Genomic DNA, 24,385 nt, shown 5'->3' with positions numbered 1-24,385 from the left:
TAGGAGACCCTTTTTTTTTGGGATTGCCCTCATATCATCCCATATTTCCCAAGTTTTTATTTCACTTTCGAAATTAACATCATCCCTTTTATATGGTTTTGGTGGTTCATCAGCTTCTGTCGCACTTCTCCATATTTTCAAACTTCTTAATTCACTTTAGATTCTATTTGCCCATATAAACTAATTATCATCAGTTAATTTTTCTATGTGACTCAAATTTATCATATTATATGCCGCATTATAGTCACTAATTATAAGTCAAATTTATCCCTTAGAGAAATTAGCGATGTTGTTAAGCCTAAACAACGTTAATGTTCTATATGAAAGTTCATCAACAGAGGGGACAACCACGCTCTGCAACCAAATGTTGGTTTGGAATTTGCATATAAATGATATTCTCTAAGAATTTTCTAATTCCAATAAAAGCACATTATAGTAAAATATAGAAAGAACACTTTATTAAATAAGCTTAATCACAACAAGACTTAATGCATTCTACAAAACCGTAACAAACTCTGTAGATGCCAGATACATTTTTTTAACTCATTCTTTTACAATTTAAGAAAATATCAATGTTGCCAAAATATTAAAATGTAAAATTATACTTCATAAACAAATATTCCTCTAAAAGCCTGTGACTTTGAAAGGTAAACTAGTTAACCAGTAAAACCTCCTTTCAGCCTATGTTAAACTCCCAGTATTCAGCACCCTTAACCACTCAGCCACTGGTGGGGCCTGTCACCTCAAGTAGATTGGCTATAGAACAAGTACTAGTAGCTTTGTAGACTAGTGTGAATGAGGAAGGAACTATTTCTGGGAGGTATTAACATATCATGAAGGCTCTCAAAATTAAATTCATGGAAGATTCTAAATAGTAAGCGTAATCCATTTATACCTTCCAATATTGATACTACACTCATCTCCATAAATTAAGGATAATTCGGAGTCACGCAGAAATCGAATTCTAAAATAAATATATCACCTGTAAAATCACTACACAGATCTTCTAGAATCATAGGCAAATTTCAGGAAGTAACCAGACGACACCGATGGTACGTCACAATGACAAGAGTGTAAGAGAGTGATATATAAGGAATACAGGCAAAGAAGTAAAATTGTTCGCAGGTGCTTTATAAGCATTTCAGTGCAATAACCGAATAGTTATGACACAAAGGACGCACTTGGATGATTTTTTACGTGGTAGAATTATTGGCCGTCTGGAATGTGAGCGTACCAAACTGGAAGTATCAGACGAACTTGGAATTGCCCAGAGTATCATCTCCAGGCTTTCGCAATGATTCCAAGATGATAGTAATGTGAGTAGACGTTACAGCACAGGTCGCCCCAGAGTTACAACGCCGAATGAGGACCGGTATTTGGCAGTTACTGCCAAAAGAAACAGGCGGAGCACAGCCTCAGACCTGTCTCGTCAGCTCTCTTCAGCCACTGGTACGACAGTTTCACGGCAGACTGTGTACGGAGGCTTAGGGCAGATCGGTCTATATGCTCGTAGACCTGTCAGATGCGTTCCACTTACTGCAACTCACTGTCGCCTGCGGTTAGCCTGGAGTAGAGAGCATGCATTGTAGACACCGCAACAGTGGGCTTGTGTGATGTTTTCCGATGAGTCCTGGTTTAGCTTGCAGTCTGATTCTCACCGAACTTTCATATGGAGAGCTCCAGGTACCCGTTACCACCAAGAAAACATCACTGAACGACACCGTTACGGTGGTGCAGGAGTGCTCGTTTGGGGTGGAATTATTCTGGGTTCCAGAACTGACCTGCATATTTAAATTGGAACCATGACATGCCTAATCTATCGGGACATCATTCTGGAACAACATGTACGTTTGTTTCGGGGCACCATGGGTCCACAATTTGTGTTTATGGATGACAACGCCCGTCCTTACCGTGCAAACATCGTAAGTGAATGCCTTCAATCAGAGGATATCACCCGTATGGACTGGCCAGCATTCTCAACAGACTTGAATCCAGTAGAGCACGTGTGGTACATGCTTAGCCGACGAGTTGCAGCCCGTCAACCTCCTCCTACATGTCTACTGGAACTTCGGAGAGCATAGCTTTTTGAGTGGTGTAATATCCCCCAAGATCAGATCGATAATTTGATACTCAGCATGCCTAGGCATTGTACGGACTGTATTGCATCGTCTGGGAGACATACAGTGTATTAACAATCATTCCAACCATGTAGTATTGGTTTTTTGTAAATAGGTTTTTTTTTTTTTTTTTTTTTTTTTTTTTTTTTTTTTGTTATTTGCTCCAGGGAGAAAAAATCGCCAATTTTTTTAATAATATCAAACATATAGCATCTTTTTTTGCTCTTTACCTTTTGTTTAAAGCTTTACAAATAAGTCAAATTTGTTTTGCTTCTAACTCTTCCTTTGCCTGGTTTTGCATTATCCTTAATTTATGGGCATGAGTGTAAAATGTTTCTCAACACCTTTTTATGCAAGATTTTAGAAATTCATGACGATATGTTTGCAAATCAAAGCAAAATGGAAATGAAATTAGAAATAGATATCACATGGGAAATGTCACATTGTTTAAAAACCACAAAAGTTTGTGAAAAAAGATAACATTTAGTAGTCCATTGATGTAGCAGAATGCTGCAGAATAACCTGGAAAAAATTATTTTGTAGCAATATATGGTTGGTTTAGCCAATGGAAGAAAATACCATTTAATGCATCAACAATAAACCATTTAACGCATTAACAAAGGCATTAACAGTGAACAGAAAATAAATGCTGATTTGCTTGCTACCAGAACACTGTTATCAAATGAATGCCCTAAATTGTCTAAAAAGTATTGTTGCAAAAACATTTATATTGCACACATTGTTTATAGTATAGTGAACTACCCCAAATTCAAATGGTTGTAAAATAATGAAAGGTCTTTGAACCCTTTTATTCTCCATTAATATGTGTAATTAAAACAACTTTTACTAATAAAAAAGAAAAAAACGTCCATGCTGTAAAAGAATAAAGAGTTTACCAATGGCCTACAGATATAATTCAAGGTATTTCTAATATCAGTCATTTTTATATTATGGCTTTTGAGACGGGATAACAAAGTGAAGAACATCTTTCTTCTTATTGATAATTAACTGCATCATAGCACATGAGATGAATGCTCTCTAAAGCATACTAAAATTGTATATTTACCAGCATATTATGCAGCTCTAACAATCATACCAACGATGTAATATTGGTTTTTTGTAAATAGGTGTTTTTTTTTTTTTTTTTTTTGTAATTTGCTCCAGGGAGAAAAAGTCGCTAATTTTTTTAATAATATCAAACGTATAAGCATCTTTTTTTGCTCTTTACCTTTTGTTTAATAAATAAGCTTTACAAATAAGTCAAATTTGTTATGCTTCTAACTCTTCCTTTGCCTGATTTTGCATTATCCTTAACTTATGGACATGAGTGTAGATTTGATTGTCAGTGCAGAATTTTATTGGTCTTAAACACTTTAAAAATACATGATTCATAGCTTTCAACTCTCTGAGTCCTGGTGGATTAGCGGATCTGTTAATTTATAATTTTTAGGCTATATGAAAAAAAGCTAGTAAGGAAATTCCCCAGCTATAAATTAAATTTATTGAAATAATAAAACTGAAACTTTACAAATTCCATTTCTTCACCTCTAGTAATTTTCTGTATAATTTTTCTTATTAAACTTTATTTGATCTGTAGTATTTTAATCTACTGTTGACATTTCTAAAATTTTTTGTGAAAATTCAAATAATATTTACTTAATTGATATTTGTATTTAATTTTTTCCTACATCAGTAAATGTATGTTGCTAAGTTTGTTTGCACAGCAGGAAGTACATTAATTAGTAATTTTATTTTTATCCTGTTTGAAAGTACTTTGATGAAAAAAATCTTTTCCTCCCAACGCAGCATTTTCTCAGTATAAAAGTATGAAAATTTACAAATGAAATAAATCAAAGAATATAAATTTTTAATTAAATTTTAACATATTTTATGCCAGAATTATATTGCAAGTATTTCATTAACCAGAATCATCCAATATAAAGTGAATTTAAGTAAGTCTTTTGAAGTGGTGTTGCCATGCAGAATGAAAACGTCATGAAAGCTACTAATTGCCATGTAAGAACCTCCTGGATTTTTATATTTCATTATTGGCAAATGTGCATAATTTAATAAATTTGTTTTAAATACTTTAAATAAAAATACATCCTTTTGGTATGATTTTATTTTGAAAATTGAACATATGTAGAGTTGACAGAATGGGCTATAAACAAGATATATATTTCTGCACTATCAGAATTTGTGTAGCAAACATGCAGTTCATGATTCTCAAATGTACAGAACTGAACTTTTGAATTTGCATGCCAAGCATTCAACAGGGCTCATTTCATTGATTGTCGTGTGTGGTCTGAACTTAGATGTGTATCAAGCAATTGAATGGCTCATAATTTTATTTCATATTTTATTTCCTGTGATAGAATGGTGTTTTTTTTTTTTCCCCTAAAATAAAGGTTAATTCCGTAGGGAGTAATAAAGGCAAGTCAGAAATGTGTGTGCACATGTGATTATATCATGTGATGACAGTATCTTTGGTATGGGAAAAGAGATAATGTTGTTTGAAAACTAATTCCTAAAAAATAAATAATATCAGCCAAACTTATTTTATTGCTTTTTTACCTAAAAAAACTGTTAAGAAACTCTTCATGATCATTATTGGTATTGTTGCATGAGTTTTCCTTCAAGTAGCCCCAGGTTTTTTTTTTTTTTTTTTTTTTTTTTTTTGTATGTGTTCCATTCTTGTGAGTTGTTTTCTCCACTTTTCCTACAGTTGATGTCAGTATTATGTTAAAATCTCTTCTTACTGCTATTGATCATTCTAGTGTGTAATTAATTATTCATGCTGCTATTACAATTAGTTTGCCATCATGGCTGGTGATGTAACCTTGAGCATGTGGCTGTAATTTGAAGTGAGAAATAAAATTTTGATTTCAGTATATCATTGACCATTTCTTCAATCACCAACAATCTTGTTTCAAATGAGTAACCACATTTTTGACTAGTGTTTTAAAACTATAATTATTCATATACATTTGATCAGAATAAACAAAAGATTTAGCACAGTGGTTACATAATTTACCTTCAGCCAATAACATGGAAAGACTTAAAAAAATTATTTTGCCCCTAACAAGCAACATAAAGTACCACGATATTGATTTGTTTTCTGTTATTACCAAAATTGGTGGCAGAGTTTGAAGCAACACTAAAGGGAAAAAAAATCCTTTTGCATTTGCATAATTTGAACCAATCCTATTCATGAAGTCAAGTAGGGGTCAGTTTTAATTTGAAAGAAAATGTGGCTGTTTAATATAATTGACCTCTAGAAATGGTTGGAAGTCCCTCCATTTCATCAAAAAAGATTAAAACTTGTGAAACTGAAGTATAACAAAATTTGAAAAACATTTATGTCGGAATAGTCATGCTGAAACTGTTAACTTAGCCTTTTATTAATCATCTCTCTTTGTAATTGAGAGTGACTCAGAAAATTATATGTTAATAAAATTTATTTAAAAAAGACTTGCCTTGAGAAAAGAACTTTTGGAACAGCATAGCTCATTTTGGTCAAAAGTCAGTATTCAAATAAAAGCGAACTCTTATTAATATATAGAAGTCAAAGAACAAAAGTCAGCATTATATTTGCAAATTTTCACTGGACTAGTTTTGAGGGTCTTACCAAACCATGAACCTCAGCTGCTAAAGTGCAATTGAATGAGATAAGATATAATGATAAGATAAGAATGGCTGGACAGGAGTTAAGCTACTGGTGCCATCTGTAGAAAAAAACAAGAAAACTAAAACATAATTTCCGTAAAGGCTGAACTTAAAGATGATTTGGAATTAGAGTTGATAACTAGAATAGAAAGACAACATCTTTCTGACTAAACAAAACCTGGAATTCACAACAAAAAATTTTTTTTCTCATATTTAATTTCATCTCTGCCTATAATTTTGTTATTTGTTTTGATCAGCATGAAACTTCATTCTTTTTATTGCTTATTTTTTACTGCATCCCCTAAAATGCTAATTGGACCACTATTTGTGTGTTCAAGATCTGTTGTAACACTTGGAAATTGCTTATGGTTTGATTTAATTTATAGTTCTTGAAAAATATCAGGCCAAACTGTTGGGAAAAAAAAAAAAAAAAAAAGCCGTGAAATGCTGATACTTCATGTTAAATTATATTTTCTCAAGCTGAATATGCTGGCAATGTGGTTTTCATCAGATTTTTCTCATGCACAATATGAAAGCAAGCCGTTTCCCTTAGAAAATCATCCTCTAATCCATCATTTGTTTTCTGTTATTACCAAAATTGGTGGCAGAGTTTGAAGGAACACTAAAGGGAAAAAAAATCCTTTTGCATTTGCATAATTTGAACCAATCCTATTCATGAAGTCAAGTAGGGGTCAGTTTTAATTTGAAAGAAAATGTGGCTGTTTAATATAATTGACCTCTAGAAATGGTTGGAAGTCCCTCCATTTCATCAAAAAAGATTAAAACTTGTGAAACTGAAGTATAACAAAATTTGAAAAACATTTATGTCGGAATAGTCATGCTGAAACTGTTAACTTAGCCTTTTATTAATCATCTCTCTTTGTAATTGAGAGTGACTCAGAAAATTATATGTTAATAAAATTTATTTAAAAAAGACTTGCCTTGAGAAAAGAACTTTTGGAACAGCATAGCTCATTTTGGTCAAAAGTCAGTATTCAAATAAAAGCGAACTCTTATTAATATATAGAAGTCAAAGAACAAAAGTCAGCATTATATTTGCAAATTTTCACTGGACTAGTTTTGAGGGTCTTACCAAACCATGAACCTCAGCTGCTAAAGTGCAATTGAATGAGATAAGATATAATGATAAGATAAGAATGGCTGGACAGGAGTTAAGCTACTGGTGCCATCTGTAGAAAAAAACAAGAAAACTAAAACATAATTTCCGTAAAGGCTGAACTTAAAGATGATTTGGAATTAGAGTTGATAACTAGAATAGAAAGACAACATCTTTCTGACTAAACAAAACCTGGAATTCACAACAAAAAATTTTTTTTCTCATATTTAATTTCATCTCTGCCTATAATTTTGTTATTTGTTTTGATCAGCATGAAACTTCATTCTTTTTATTGCTTATTTTTTACTGCATCCCCTAAAATGCTAATTGGACCACTATTTGTGTGTTCAAGATCTGTTGTAACACTTGGAAATTGCTTATGGTTTGATTTAATTTATAGTTCTTGAAAAATATCAGGCCAAACTGTTGGGGAAAAAAAAAAAAAAAAAAGCCGTGAAATGCTGATACTTCATGTTAAATTATATTTTCTCAAGCTGAATATGCTGGCAATGTGGTTTTCATCAGATTTTTCTCATGCACAATATGAAAGCAAGCCGTTTCCCTTAGAAAATCATCCTCTAAGGCTTTTCATCCCTTTACACAGATATTCGTAGTGTTCTGTGCTGTTATCAAATTATCAGTAATTTTTTTCTTTAAAATTCATTAATGAAAAATGTTGTGATTTTTCATTTACTGAACCTAAATACAATTTTAATTGATTGTTCTTATAAAAACATTTTATCACAAAATTTATAAATTTTTGAACTTTTAAATTACATCTCTTCTCCAGCCTAGTATCTCTTTTATATTTTATTCTGAACCAAAATTCATTTGTCAGAGAAATTTAAACAATATAAAAGTATGAAAGAGCAACTTTCATACAAGGAGATTTTTTAATTAGTTTTATTTTGCATGATTTTTGAGTGTTTTGTAAGATTGTAAGAATATAAACATAAATCATGTTAAGATGTCATGCTCATCTGCTTGTAGCCCATCAGCAGCCAAGCGGTAAAGTCACTGAACACTGGTAATTTGACCTGTAGTCGATTTCAGGTGAACATGTTGGCTGCTTGAGTGTTTTATTGTTTTCCGTATGTGTAACATGGATGTGAGCCATTTCACTTAGAAAGTCCTCCATGAAAGCACCCCTCCTCTTAAGTAGATAACTCTCAAATACTTACTGCGCATTACTGATACATGTCTTGGTTTCATGAACATGTGTATTAAGAGTGTGCAAAATAATTTTGAATTAATGTTAGTTATTTAGCCGGAGAATACTGCAATTGTTGCAGCCAGTGTTAGTTCTTATTTCAAGGAATAATATTTATTTATTTTCTAGGGAAATTTGATAAATAGAATTGGTTAATGAAATTGCTATGGCAACAAGGCCATGTTTTGATAATATTAGTTGGCATATTACAGCTGGAAAAGTTTTACATCGCATTTCTGCTGAACCTCCTCCAGAATTGTTCTGTATATTGAAGGGTGTGGGTAACAATCTTAAAAGTAGTTATGGGTATGATCTGATTGTGAGAGATTTAAAAGAAAAAATTCTCAAATTACACCATTCTGCAGTAAAATCATCACCATGAAAATGAGAAGCATTTGGAATATTTAAGTTTTCTTCTACCGTAAAAGTTTGGCTTAAAAAATGCAAAATCACTCACTGTTTTTGAGAAATAAGTTTTTATGCATGCTCAAAACGTTTATTAAAGTAAAACTTTGTTATAGGTTAATTACAGATCTACTTTTGCAGATAGCACTAACATGTATTATACAAGCACCATAGCACAGAATATTAACCCATTAACTGCCAAATTTTTATTTTATTTCTGTTAGTTTACATCTAAATAATAAGAAAAAAAAGTTTTTCTCATAAATGCGTCAATTTTTTTTCAGAAATTTTAAAATTAAGTCCGATCCCCAAATGGGGATCATGGCTGATACTATCTACTTTTAATGCCAGCATTCAAAACAGTCTACGTGTAATCCAACATTACATTTTCCACATTGTTTTCTTGCATTTGTTTTGCACACTGCACATTTTCTTTGTTTACCATTTTCGGTCCGTTCAATATAATGATTACCAGATGTTCTGATAACGATAGGAACACGATTAATTGATGCTTTAGTGAAAGAATTCCTTCCATCCTCTTTTGCATCTGAGAGTTCTGAAGATAAAGCAAGATATCCTCTAGCAACCATCCTCCTAAAATCTAGCAATGGAATTTTATCATTTGAAAAATAATACAGTGCGTGGGCGTTAACTAGTGTTACGTCGATGGCATTAGTAAGCAAAGGAAAATACCATTTTCCCTTATTCTGATTCTGTATTTTTGAACATTCCAATCCATCTTGTTTACTCCACCCATGTATTCGTTATATTCTGATATCAGTTTGGGTTGTGGTACTTGAATATCTTTCTTCTCTGTTCTACTCCATCGCTTCACCTCTGATATTGGTTCGATAGTTTCATGATTAGACAGAAGCCTTACACAACTGTTGTCATTCCACGTGAGAGCTAGAATTTCATTATGGGAATCAAATCTGTAGTCATATACCCGCATTCTTTTTTCCTTATCTCTTTGTCTGTTGCAATAGGGCATTTGTTCATTCTCTTGAATCGAACAGTTCCTGTTGCTCTAACGTCAATGTTCTGCAAATTTTTCATCAGGGAAAATCCTGTGAAAAAATTGTCGAAGTAAACTTTATGAGCATTTGGTGTCTGAAGAAGAATAGATACCATCTGAAGGACAACAAATGTCCCAAGCCCACTGATGCTTTCATCATCTCCTAATTTCTTTGATTTGCCTTCATACACTTGAGTCTGATAACAATATCCAGTTTGTGAACAACAGATAACCCATTGTTTGAACCCAAACCGCACTGGCTTACCACGTATAAATTGTTTGAGGTAGTGGCGTCCATAGTACTGAACCATTTGTTCGTCAATGCTCAAACTTTCAGAAAACACCTTAAATTGTTGAAATTTGTCATTCAGCTTGTCAATCAATCAATAGGCGAATCTTCAAGAGGTTATCACGTTCACCTATTGGAATCCTTTCTAAATCGGAGTTGTCACTGATATGTAGGTACCGTTTAATTTACAGATACCTATTCTGACTCATGCATGCTGTAACACACAGAATGTTCATGTCTTCATCTTCACACCAATATTATTTATTGGTCTTGCGGAAGTGAATGATAGCCAGTGAAAAGAAGTATTCAAATAAATTTTGTTATGCAGTTATTAGAAAGCTGAAATTGATGATTGTTTTTCTGTTTGGCATATATTACAGACTGCTGGACAATATAGGTGACAATTTCATTATCAAAAAGTATTTCAAAACACTCTACCAGGGATTTTTCCCTGAGTTTTCTAATGACATCATTTCGCCTTGTCTCTATAACGTCAGAATTTTCATATAGTTTCGAGTACTTAGGTTGCTTCTTTTTCCAATTGGAAGTCAATACTTCTTTTCTCTTTTTAGCAGGTGGTAAGCCAGTACCTTTTGTTACTTAATTTGCTGAAGATTCAGTTGCATTCACTAAAACATTTTCCTCAAATCCTGCCACATGGTGAATTTCAACACACCTGGGAACATCAAGTGGTTCTTCATTATCAGTTATTTTGTCATCCATGTCCTCATTATCTGAAATCTCATCAACCTGCTCTAGTGGAATTTCAACAATATCTATGGGGCTATTTATCGTCAGATGCCAAAAAATCATCAGAATTTACAATTTCTTTTAAAGAAAGATATCTTTTACGCGACATTTCCTGGAAAAAAAGAAGAACTTTTTTTTCTTACAATTTTAGTCAGTATCAGCCATGATCCCCAAATGGGGATTGATATATCTAGGTTCATTGTACTCATCCAAATTATAGTATGAGGATAAATAATATTTAAATACATTAATTACTTACCAGTGATCAAGGGAAATTCAGTACAACAAAAATAATTGTTCCTAAGTAACTTTTTTGTGCTTTGAAAATGATCGTATTATTTTTTCTTGTGAAAAGTAACGAGAAAGCAAGAAAAATAAACTCGTGAGCTCAACTAACCGAGTCCACGTGTTTGTTTAAGATTTCTACCCTTAGTTGCAATTTTCAGAAAAGCATGACCACACATAAGGGACCACCCAGGTGCAACATGACGTCACAATGTATACAAATGTAGGCGATCCCTGTATGGGAATCATGGCAGGGAATGGCTTAAGCAGAAAAAAAAAATGAAGATTTAGTACTGTGAGCAAAAATCTAGTCAGTATTTTCAGGACTTCTTAATGTATAATCTGAGAAATGGAAGACTTCATTAACTCATTCAAAATAAATTTGAAGGCAGTTTTACTTTCTACATGTATATAATTTTCTTTCTCTTTTTGTAAGCTGCAGTGTGAACATAAAAAAAGATTTGCTGCTGATATATTTTGTAATATATGGCATGCAAAGATTGTAGGTGAAATCCATGTGCTGATTTAAAGTTTGTGCCATTATGGATAGTACTGTAAGTGAACTGTTTGTGTATTAACGTTGTTTTTTATGCAAATAGAATAGTTGATAACCAGTATAGCATAATAAATAAATAAATAAATAATAGTATATTTGATGAAAAAATTTGACAGTTGAGTCTTAAGTGAGCGAAAGAAATTGGACAGTTTTCCCCTGTAAATGTGACATTAGGTGAAAAAAAGATTTTTTACTAGATTGTGACATTAAGCAGCTTCTGAACACTTAATTCTGGGAATAAATTTAGTGAAATGGAGAAGTCTGAGATTCATATCAAGACATTTTCAGTAACATTCAGGAAACACCAAATCTAAAAACTTTGTGGATTATGTGAAGGAATGGCTTTCATCCTTCAGTGCCTACATTACAGTGTCTCACTGATATTGGATTTTTTCCTTCAGAATTTGAAAGTTGTTAGATAAGTGTAAGGAAAATTTTAATCAGGATATTGTATATAAACAAAAGTGTGGAAATTTTAAATTGAGATGCTATATATTATTAAATGTGTACAATATGCTTTGAAATTAATTCATTATTCAAGAGGTAATAATTAAATCAAGGTAGGTGGACTTTTCCTAAGAAGAAACACACATCCAAATTTAGGGGAGAAAACAAACATTTCAAATAGAAACAAAAACAGTAAAAAAAACTTATGTTATATAACATAAAAAATACAATATATATATAATTTTGGAAATTCTTTAGGGTTTTCAAAGGAACAGCTGAAGAATGTTTAACAGAGTTATGTTTCTAAGTCTTATTCAATTTTGTAGTTTATTTCGAGCACTCGGTAACATACTTAATTTTGAAAAAAAAAAAAAAAAAACTGCCTATCTTAAATGTTCCCTTTCCTGTAATTTTAACAAATTTAGTAATAAAACTTTCTTGCATATTAACAGCATTACCATGACCACCATTTTTCAACTTTTATTTGCAACCTTTTTCTTTTTATGCAAAAATTTAATTTTATGGAAAATTGAGATCAAATTGGTTATCTTATTTTTGGACACCTTGATGTCATTATCACTTTCAATAATTCTGGGTCAATTGAAACAGGCCTTTAAAACTTAATAAAACCAACTAGTACAATAAAAATGAAATTGATTACCTTGAGTGTAAAATTCTCAACTGGAAAGTAATTAAACTAATGATAGAAAAAGACTTTTTAACTTTCCTATTATTAAACTTGTGTACTGGAATTCCATTATTTTGAACAAAATTATTGCTAACACCTTTATCAGTCATCTTCTAAGAATAAAAAATACTTGCACATCAGTTGAAGACAATCAAGAAATTCAATATGTAAAAATACATTTACTAATCAAAACATTAATAATGAAATATGTATCTACAAATAATCAATCATTAATAATTAAATTCTACACTATTCTATTAACTTACTTCTCCAAAAATTATATATTAAGTCGTTTTAATTTTAATTTATTGTTACTTATGATAGAATTTACTTAAATCTTGTTAGGTATTTACAATTGTAAATATGCTTGTAAATAATCCTCTATTCCATTGCTGATTAATAGCTGTTCTATTCCAGTTTGGTTATATGATAAGATAATAGTGAAATTAAAAAACAAATAGATGAATTGTTAAAAGCTGAAATTATTAAACCTTCTTATAGTCCTTATGCTGCTCCTGTAACTTTAGCTTATAAGCGAGACGAGCAGTCCGGAAGCAGATTGTGTATTGATTTCAAGAAGCTTAACCAAATTACTAAAACTGATTCTGAACCTATTCCTTGAATTGATGCTGTATTAGATCAGTTAACAAATGCAAAAATCTTTTCTACATTGGATTTGGCATCAGGCTATTGGCATATAAAATTAAATGAAAAAGATACTGAAAAATTGGCATTTACTGCAAATTTTGGACTGTATGAGTTTACTAGATTACCTTTTGGTTGGAAAAATTCCCCAGCTGTTTTCCAACGAGCTCTTAGACAAATTTTAAACAAATATCAGATTCAATTTGCTTTAAATTATTTTGATGATATTATAGTATCCTCTCAAAATTTTGATGAACATTTAAATCATCTTAAAATAATATTTGATATATGTGAGAAAGAGAATATAAAATTAAAACAATCTAAATGTAATTTTGCTAAAGAAAAAATAAATTTTCTAGGATATGAAATTCAAGCAGGTAAACACCAGCCCAGTAATGCAAATATAGAGGTTATTAAGAAATTGCAACCCCCTAAAAATATCAAAGAATTACAAAGATTTTTAGGAAGTATTAATGTTTATCAAATTTATTCAAAATTATGCTAAAATTAGAGCCCCATTAACAAATTTACTTAAGAAAGATACTCCTTATAATTGGACTGATGAATGTCAAAAAGCTTTTCAAAAATTAAAAGATGCATTGATTTCTAGACCTATTTTAACTTTGTTTAATCCTAAATATCCCTGTCATGTATTTGTTGATGCATCCAAAGAAGCTGTTGGTGCTGTTTTAAAACAAGAATATCCTGATGGTAGTTTACATCCAATTGCTTTTCATTCTAGAAAATTAAGATCTTATGAACAAAATTATGCCATTACTGAGCTGGAATGTTTATCTATTATTGATGCAATTGATAAATTTTATTATTATTTACATGGTAACCATTTTACTGTACATACTGATCATGCTGCTTTAGTTTGGCTTAAAAATATAAAACACCCTACAGGTCGTCTATTTAGGTGGTCTTTAAAATTATCTATGTATGATTTTGATATAAAATATAAAAAAGGATCTACTAATGTTGAAGCTGACATGCTCTCTAAAAATCCTATGTGTCAACATTTAAGATTGCAAGTTAATTTATTATCAATAGAAGAAATAAAAGAATATCAAAATTTAGATAATGTTTGTAATACTAAGTATAGGAAAATGAATGATGTCTTAACTATCAAAAAACAGGGATTGTACAAAATTGTGATACCCATGTCTTTACGTACGAAATTACTTGAAGAGGCCCATATAAAATTTGGTCATATTGGTGTATCATCTATGCTAAATTTGTTATCTCCACAATATTATTGGCCAGGAATTGTTCAAGATGTTAGAAATTATTGTAAACATTGTGAAGTATGTCAGTTTAATAAGAAAAGTTAACAAAAGAAATTTGGTTTAATGCAAAATTTACCATCAGTTAGTGAACCTTTTGAAATATTATCTATTGATACTGTAGGTGGTTTAAATTATTATAATTCTACTAAAAAGTATATTCACAAGTATATTGATCATGCAACTAGATATATCTGGACTTTTGCTTCTAAAAGTGTAACTACAGATACTTTTATAAATTGCTTAAAACAAATTTTCCAAATTCAGGTCCCTAAAAAGATTTTAAGTGATAGGAACGCTGCTTTTACATCTTCAAAATTTAAGCACTTTTTAAGGAATCATAATGTAAAACAATTGCTAACTACTGCAACTGTAGACCCCATACTAATGGTAAAATTGAACGCGTTAATCAAACTATTATAACTAGATTAAAATGTAAACTAAATTCTTATCAAGGTAATATAGCATGGACAAAATTATTACCCCAAGTAACTGAAGAGTATAATAATACCCCTCATTCTGTAACAAAATTCCCTCCATCATATTTAATGTATGGAAAATTACCTTATGATTCCTTAATTCAAAATCAAGAATTGTATCCGTCAATAGAAGAAGCTAGAAAAATAGCTCAAAAGAGATCTGATGATTATCATAATGTAAATAAAGAAAGATATGATATTCATTTTAAACCTAGTAATTTTAAAATTGGTGATTTAGTAATGTATGAAGAATTTCAGTACCCTAATACACATAAATTATCTCCTCCATTCTCAGGACCTTATAAAATTTTAAAACAATATTCTGAAGTTACTTATGAAATAGATAAACCTAATCCTTTAACTAAAAAGAAATCAGAAATTGTTCATTCAGCTAGATTAAGACCTTTTAATCCAGCAAGTGAGTTTAAGTTAACTGTCAGAAATAGGAGAATTCCTATCTCTGTTCAAAATTAAAATAAATTTTTTCAAAATTCTCTTTTAAACATTTTCCTGATTATGACTTTTAATACCTGATTTAGACTTAAACCCTAATTATGAAGAGTTATTTTCCCGACTATGACAAATTATTCTCCCGATCTTGACCTTTTATATTTTTCACATAATTTGAGTTATTTTGTAGCAAAAATTTTCTTCTTATTGTAGGATAGTATTTGTTTCTAATTTACAAAATTATAAAAAAGACTTTTAACTTGATTATACAAGTTGTCTGTCTTATAATTTTGATTTTATATGATCTTTTATTTTTCTAAAACCACTTTGAGGTAATGTACAATGCCAAAAACCAGTTACCTTGTATTAGGCAATGGAAGTTTTTCAATATATGTACCTAGCACCCCCCAACCATCAGCAAGTAATCACGCTGATCTGTTGGCGAGGGCATGCCATAGTTTTAAAGTCAAAGTGTTCATGTTCTAGTGTATAATTGTATCATTTATATTGAATTGTTTTTTGAATAATTATAATATTTTGTATTGAAGTGTAAAATATGTCAATCTTTAATTGCCTACGATGAGAGGGAAAAATGCACATAATATATTATTCATAAATTGTATAATCTATTTCTTTTCTAAGTTTTATCTGAAGGAAGAAAAATTTAAAATATTTTCTAATCAAAGCTTATTATTATGAAAACATATTCAGCAAAAAAAAATGCATCATATTTGTGAACTATCAACATGCATCATCATACTTGTGTTCTATTCAAACTATTTTTATGAAAAGGACTTTCAAAAAAACAAAATTGGACATTTTTAACAAAATTGAGGACTTTTGTAATTATAACTTATTTATTTATCAGTATTCCATATTTATTATGTTATAGTTTTAAAATTATTCATATATTGTATATTTATTTATAACTCATAGTTTTAATGTACAAAATTTCATATGCTATAAAGTCAAAATTTTATATGAGAAAGTCATGAACTATGATAGGCCATAGTTAAAGCTTGTACGCTATGTCCTGGATGTTTTCATGTCTTTTCTCATACTTTTGCTTCAATCCTGTACTAATGCTTTTCTCACCCCAGCCTCTCTTTTTGACGGGGGGAAGATGTAAAATATTAAAAAAATACGATGGCTTTGCTCTTTGCGAACCAGCAACCTTTAATTAATTTTCTGCAATTCAGCATCTCCCCTTAGACCATTACCTTCTAGAACATTCGCGCCTATTACATAATTTCCTCGTATAAATGCTGCGTCATAAGTTTTTCTACATTTTTCTAGAAGCTACTCTGTTACATAACCTTTCATATAAATGCTGCGTCATAAGTTCTCCTAGACAGATGCCCTCTCGCCTTCATTCTGCTAACGCTTCCGCTATGCTCCTCTTTCTTTGTTAGAACATAATGACGTATTAAAGTTTAAAGTCAGTCATATCTAATAGTTCAGTTACTGAATAAGTTATTTGATTAACTTCATCTGGAAAATCTGCTCTAAATTAAAATAAAGATATGCTTGTTGTTAAAAGTGAAAAGTCCTGAGTCGTCATTTTTCTCCATGTTTCAATCATCCCAGCTTCGTCAACCATATGCCAGAACGTGTAATGGAATAGCCTCACCATTCGCCCACGATGTGTTGGAATAACTGAAAACATTACATATATATATATATATGTAGCTCCCTTAGAATTGGTGGTTGGTAATGAAAAATAAATGTTACATTTAAATTCCACATTGTGAGTCTATGAAAAACTTATAAATATTACATGGAAGGAATAAGCAGTTTTTAAATGCAGAACAATGTTTTTTTCCCTTGTATAATTTAATTTGTATAATTATTTTTTAATTTAAGGAAAATGTTCTTTAAGAGCTTCTTTTCAAATATACATAGTGTCCAGAATTAAAGAACGGTATTTCAGAACTGCCTACAGGCAAAGTCAGTCATCAGAAATCATTACATTTTGTGGCAATACTTAAAAGTGAAAAAAAAATTAATAACAAATAACATCACCAGAGGGCGTTTTATTTTGAAAAATCTATAGTGAAAATTTCAATTTTTGTTGAGGTCATGCAGCAGCTGTTATAAAACTTAAAAACATTCATGGAGATTTTGTTTTACAATGTGCTCGCAGCTCACAATGACAGTAAGTTTACAAGATCATGCTTTTTTAGTAATATTGTTTTACCAAAACAGTAATTCTGCAGTAGCTGAACTAAAAACAACAAAACTTTGTTGTTTTGAAATTTTGGACCTTAAAGGGACTTCTAAAAAACCTTCGGAAAATGATAATGAAATTTGAAGAAACAGAATCATTTTCTGTTTGTCCTGAGGGGGGGGGAATTCTGTAGAATGAATACAAGAGGTTCCACTTCAGGTGGTAAAGAACACAGCTTCAATCTTTTAGGTTATCACCGGTGTCTGGAGTGTAGCATAGGCATTGGATAGGCCATGTTCAACTGTCCACAAGATCTTGCAGAATAGCCTCCAGTTCTCACTTCACCTTGCTGACTTTGAGGTTGATTCAGAGTGGCCTTGGAGTATCCTCTGCACAGACAAAACACATTTTCATTTATACGATGCAGTAAATAGTATTTGGAAAGCAGGGGCAGATGAAAATGCAGTGGGACACCAAATGTTAATTATAAGTAATGTAGGTTTAGTCCCACTACACTTCAGTCTAGAGAAACTCAAATCCATGGGGCTGATTGAGACTGTGTGGCATCATATAATTAAAACAGATCTTGGTTCATTCCACATCACCTGGGACTCCCAACTAAGATTCTGGGCATTTATTAAATTTTGAATATTATTTGCATTAAAATATACATTGACATTTCACAGTAGGTGCCTTGCACTTACACTCTTTGGAAACATTTCCAGTATGATTGTAGTACACATTTTATAATAATAGCTAGGTAGGAAAATTTAAAATTGGGTATTATGAATAAGATAATAATTATAAACAACATGCAATGTAAGAAGAGTTGAACATAGAATTTTGAAGTAAGTTACCTGTAATAGGTAATTTTGAAGACAGGTCTTCAAAATTACGTATTACAGGTCTTTGTTGAAAGTCTTATAAAGTTGGCAAGAATTTAAATCAGTTCAGTTCATAGCAGTTTTTTTAAGCTGAAGAGTAGCATTTTAGTATAATATAGTTCTTTAATTTAATATTTCATTACTTCAACAGTTCATATATGGATAATTGTTTCATTAAATAAAATAAATAATTTCATAGTTCATAATTTTTATGATTTTTATAATAGTTTATGATTTTCATAATAGTTTATTCCTATTCGTTGAAACATAGTTTTGTAACAATAGTTCTTAATAATATTTTTTATAACAGTCGAGTTTTAATAGTTTATTCATTATAATTCATTTATATTAGTTCATAATTTTTTTGCAACTTCATTGATGATATATTTATAAATATTCTGTTATATACTTTATAAAATATAAGTTTTTATAAAGTTGCAACTAATAATGTTTAATATAATATAGTTTACTCATTTAATGGTTCTCATATAAACAATTAGTTCTTAGTAAAAAGTCAAATGTTTCATCAAATGATGTTTAATATTGCATAGTTTCAAAGATGTTTAATGTGACATAATTAACATTGTTTTCAAACATTGATATTTTATCAAGTGATTTTGTAATGTAAACAATTACTTGGTACTATAAAATAGATAAATTCAAATTATTGTGTAATTGTCAATGAACTTCATAATTGATCATGTTCTTCATAGTAGTACAATATTATTAGATGAAATATTATATTTCTGGTATAATATTTTGTTCATAGTAGTTTTAATAATGTTTTAGTCAAAATAGTTCAGTTATGATACTTCTTCATAACATTTTATTCATAATAGTTCATTATAATGTATTGAAAGAGTATCTTGAATGGATATGTATTTATTTTAATTTGTTAGGATATAATATATTAATTTCCACAAAGATCTCCTATAGATGGTAAGTATTTTGTAGTGATGTCTATCTTTTTTTATATGCTTATTTTCAAGAGCAAATCTGAGAAAAGCATTGGTACTTAAAGTTGTTAATTTCATATAGGTGGATATCGTTAATGAACATTTAGTGATATAATGGTTATGGTCACCTTTTTATCCCCATATACACATTCATCACAGTTTGATATGTTCCTGCTAAAAAAGTATGTGTGGAAGAAGCCATGACCTGTAAGAAAGCAATTTGCTTAGTTATTGACCATTGTAGATTTCTAGTTAGCATGAGAAGCAATTTGCTAAAGTTGTCTTCCTGTGTCAATGTTTTGCCATTCATCTTCCTGAATTTTTAAGCTAATAATTTTGAAAGTAATATTTAAGATTTTGGCCAATGTTCTTGTTTTGATGGAGTATCATTGCAGGTTATGGCTGATTTAGCATTTATGTTCACTATTTTGTTTCTGGGGATTCCTACATGGGCTTTAACCCAGTAGATACTTGGAGATAATAGGATATTGAGTGGTTGTGTTAATTTTTTGAACAGTTTCAGATTTGTGTTTAATATTTTGTAGAACTAAAATTGCAGATTGGCTATCTATAAATATACTTATTTTTTGTACATTATTTTTAATTGAGTGGTCTATTGCCATTTTGATTGCAAGGAATTCAGCTTGAACTATGCCATTTTGTTTAGAAAGTTTTTATTATGATTTTTTTGTTTTTACCTCTCATCACAAGACATGCGCATCCTACGTCCAATTCCATTTGTTGAATCATTTCTGTAAATAACCAGGAGAGAGGTATTTTGAGTTGAAGGTTTTAGCATGCTGTATTTTCTTGTATTGGTGACTGGATATCTTCTATAGGGATTTGTTGGAGTTTCGAAATTAATTGGATCAATTATTTCTTCTTGTAGTAAACAAGGTTTTCTTAATTTTAGTACTGTTCCTTTTGCATATTCGATTTATGCTGTGATATGCACAGGTGTAATTTCTGATAGGAGGCAGAGAGCAGCATTTGATGTTGTTTTATTAGCATTTTGTTATATGGAGAAGGAACTGACATTGAATTGCTTGAAGTTGCTTTTGCTTCCTGTTTGTCATAGGTTGTGCCCCATATTTCTGCTCCATATGAAACCACTTTTGCAGTGACTGTATTGAATAATATTTTTTTGGATATGTGGGTTTAATGTCCAGTTAAGTCTTTGAACATACCTTAGGTTATTGGCTACTTTTAGTAGTTTTTGTTGTAATATACATTAAATGATCAATCGAGTTGAGTTTTTTATTGATAATTATACCTAGAAATTTAAGTTTTGGAACAATTTTAATTTTGTTATTGTCAGTGGGGAGTTTTGGAAGGTGAGTATTTCTTTGAGATTTTTTGTTGAAGATTATAGCTTTAGATTTTTCATCACTGATTGTTAATTTCAGTTTAGCACATGCTGTTTTGAATATGTAGAGTGTTTCGTTTACGTTAGTTTCAAGATGATATCTAGTTTTTCCACGTACTACAAATGCCTTTATCATCAGCATATGCTACACTTTGAGCATAGTCTTGCCATATATAAAAAATAATTGAATTAAAAGTTAGGCTTCACATATCTGCACTTAAACATAAACCTTGCGGGCAGCCCCTTTTTCAGATGTTCTCAATTAATTTGTTGCTGTGAATTATTATGCTTTTTTGTTCATTTAGAAAATCTTGTAGTATATTGAATATATCTTTAGCATATTCTGATTATCTTAATGCTTCTATAATAGATGGCTGCCATAATGAATCAGTTGCTTTGGTATGATCTAAACAAATTAGTGCTGAATGAAGATTATTTGAGTTACTAATATTAATTTCATTCAGAGCTGAGTCTTGCATTCATTGTTGATTTATTTGTAGTAAATCCAAACTGATTGTTGCTTATATAGTTTATTTTGTTAAGTGGTGATGGAGACTGCAAGCAATTATTCCTTCAGGAAGCTTTCCTATTGCATGTACTAGATTTACAGGTCTATATGAACTTATATCGTTAGAATCTTTATCAGGTTTACTAAATAGGATAACTTGACATGCTTTGAAGCATGTTGGAAATGTCCTTAATTGTAAACACTTGTTACAGATGTCCAAGAATAAAGTTCGATCTGTAGAGTGAATATGTTTTATTATTTGATTTGTTATGTTATCTGGTCCAGATGCTTTATGTTTTGGGAAATGTTTTATAATATGAGAGATTTCTCTTGATGTAAAAGGCACATCTACACATCAGATGTGTAGATGTGTGTGAAATATAATTACTGCTTTTGATTTTTCATCGCTTGGCTGTATCTTCAAGAAGATAATCTTGTAGGGAAACATGATCCATTATATTAGATATTGTTATTGAAGTTGCATCTTGATTATTTAGCTGAGATTCATTAATATTTAAAGGGATTTTATTTTAAGTTGGTTTGAAGACTTTATCATGCATATTTTGTAGATGGCACCATATGTATCTTTATTTTTATTGCAGTAATTTTTCTAATGTTGATTTTTAGCTGTTAAAATCATTCTTTTATAGATTGCTTTTTGTTGCAAGAATATAATATAGGTGTTATCTTTCAGTTGTTGAGTAGAAGCTTTCTTCATTTTTCTATAGTAAGCTCTTGTTTTATTTTGTTGTGTCTTTTAATTCTTTTCTCCACCAATTTAATTTTAATTTACTGCTTGATTCCTTAGTTTCAAATGATTTTTTGCAGCACCTTTGTATACAATTTGTAAGACTTTGAATAGCTTTTTTAAGCATTCTAATGTTGGATGAATTATTGATTTCAGAATGGATTAAGGGAAGATCTTGTAAAATCAAATAAAATTCTTGCTAGATCCTGAATTAAATTTGAAACACTGTCTTGAAGTTGTTTCAATACTTAAATTGATTGTAAATGAAATTATTTTATGATCTGATAATGTTATTATTTTTTGAACTTCCCAAAATGAAATTGTGTTCACTTTTGAGTAAGAAGTAACTGTTATGTCTGGCTATCCACGTCCATGAATCATTTCATATGCTGGTGGAGCTGAGTCATCATTGTGAAGGATAATGGTTGTGAGAGGCTATTAATTCTTCAACTTGTTCTCCTTTTACGTCAGTTTTATTGTAGCCCCATGTTAAACGATGGACATTAAAGTCACCTCAAGTTATATGATATGAATTTTGATACTTTCTTATTATGGAAGAAAGAATCATTAGATTATATTCAAGATTTTCCATTGGAGATGAACATAAAGAAGCTATTAAAAGCTCATTTTCTTTATGATTTATGGATATTGTGACAATATCTTTGCTTGCATATATTATTGTTGGCACTAGATTTTTATTTAAAAGGAGGATTGCTAATCTTATTGAGGAATAATCTATTGAATAATATTGAAAGCAGCTCTGTGAGTTAGGTATTGTGCTTACTTTGCCATTAGTGCAGTAAGGTTCTTGGATTTAGATTAAATTTAGATTGAGTTCTGTTTATATCTGAACTTAATTTGTTGTTGCAGAATGAGCTCGTTGCAAATTAATTTGTTGAAATTTGAAAGATGGTATAGCATGATTTTTATTTAAAATTGTAGATATTAACATAATATTAGGTAAGGTGTTAGAATAAAAGCTTTAAGTAAGAGTTTGGAGTCTTTAAGGAAGTGTATTTTAACTACAGGTCTGTATTTATTCTGTTATTTCGTATCTTCTTGTTATGTCTTTATAAATTTTGTTTTGATATGTTTGTGCATATATTTGTGTTTTGATATGCTGGTGATTTGAATTTGGTGCATATGCAAGATATCTGTTGAGATCAAAGTTTTCAGCATTATTCTCTAATTTACATTTAATGTGCATAGGATTTTCAGCATTATATTCTTTGATGTTATGGTTACGACCACAAAATTCACAGTAACTTATATGTTTGCATTCTCATACAGAATGGCTAAAATCTTGGCAAATGAAGCAGTGTCGTACACCAAAGAATACAGAGATTTTGTGGCTCCTCCATCACTGATTGATAATACCATGGTTCTTTAACAATTTAAATGCAAATGGGGTGCATTCTACCATCCATTTTATTGCGTTGTTACATTTTTCATTAATTTTAAATGATGGTGTAAATTTTGGGGAGTCCAAAATTAGCTTTTGGTGATTAAATCTATTATTTTTTCAGCATTTCTAGTCTTCAATAAGTTGTTTATTGAACATTTTGGAGTTCTTTTTGTAGGTATTTTAAGAGTAACTATATTGTTAATTTTGTCATTACTTTCTAATATTGAATTGATCATATCATATTTAGTATTGTATGATACTGCAAAATAGGATTACATTTTTCTAGATTTTCTTGTAACGTGCGGTTATTCATAGTGACTTTTGGAAGAATGACAAGTGTAGTAATTGTTTACTTTCTGGGATTTTATTAGACTTAACCATGTCTGGGTATGATTTATTTATTTGATTTTGATCATTTGCAATGCATATTGGAGAGGTATTTGTATCATTATGATTTCTCTGATTATGTACATTATTTACACAAATTAATGTATTTACTATATTATTACATATTAAAGTTAGAGAGTTACTTAGAACGGTATTATTGCATTGAAGGAAAGGAGCACTGTGATTGGATAGCGACTGTCGTTGACTGTAAGATCATAGATTAAACTGGTTTTCTTTGTTTTCCTCTTGGAAGCATATTGGTGATGATGCTGTATCCTTATAAAGTTTAGGTTCAGATTGTTCTAGAGTATTATAATTATTTCAGATGTTACCATTTTGCAGATGAGAGGTTGACAAGTGGTTATTTTATTTCCGGAATATTCATATTTTTATTTAGAGATGACTCCATTCTTGAGTCTTTTATGAAATCAATTAAGGACTTTATTTTTAGGAATTTGTCATTTAATAGACATCTTTTGCTGCATTTTCTGATTTTTAAAAGTGAAATATATTTTTCATAAGCATGTTGAATCTTCTGCTCTGTGGTTTCATAATTATT

General features: G+C 30.5%; 1 protein-coding gene across 4 annotated transcripts in view; it reads left to right on the top strand.

Annotated features, from left to right (window-relative positions):
• The window catches only part of LOC118196406 (uncharacterized), a 338,914-nt gene that overhangs the window by 187,317 nt on the left and 127,212 nt on the right, over positions 1 to 24,385 (top strand). The gene's annotated exons all lie outside the window — the stretch shown is intronic.

Source organism: Stegodyphus dumicola, chromosome X1 (assembly GCF_044657685.1).
Source record: "Stegodyphus dumicola isolate Sdum_Otavi_A_Nest chromosome X1, ASM4465768v1".
NCBI lineage: Eukaryota > Metazoa > Arthropoda > Arachnida > Araneae > Eresidae > Stegodyphus > Stegodyphus dumicola.
Note: the sequence above shows the minus strand (reverse complement) of the source record. Positions and strands in the feature narration are given on the sequence as shown.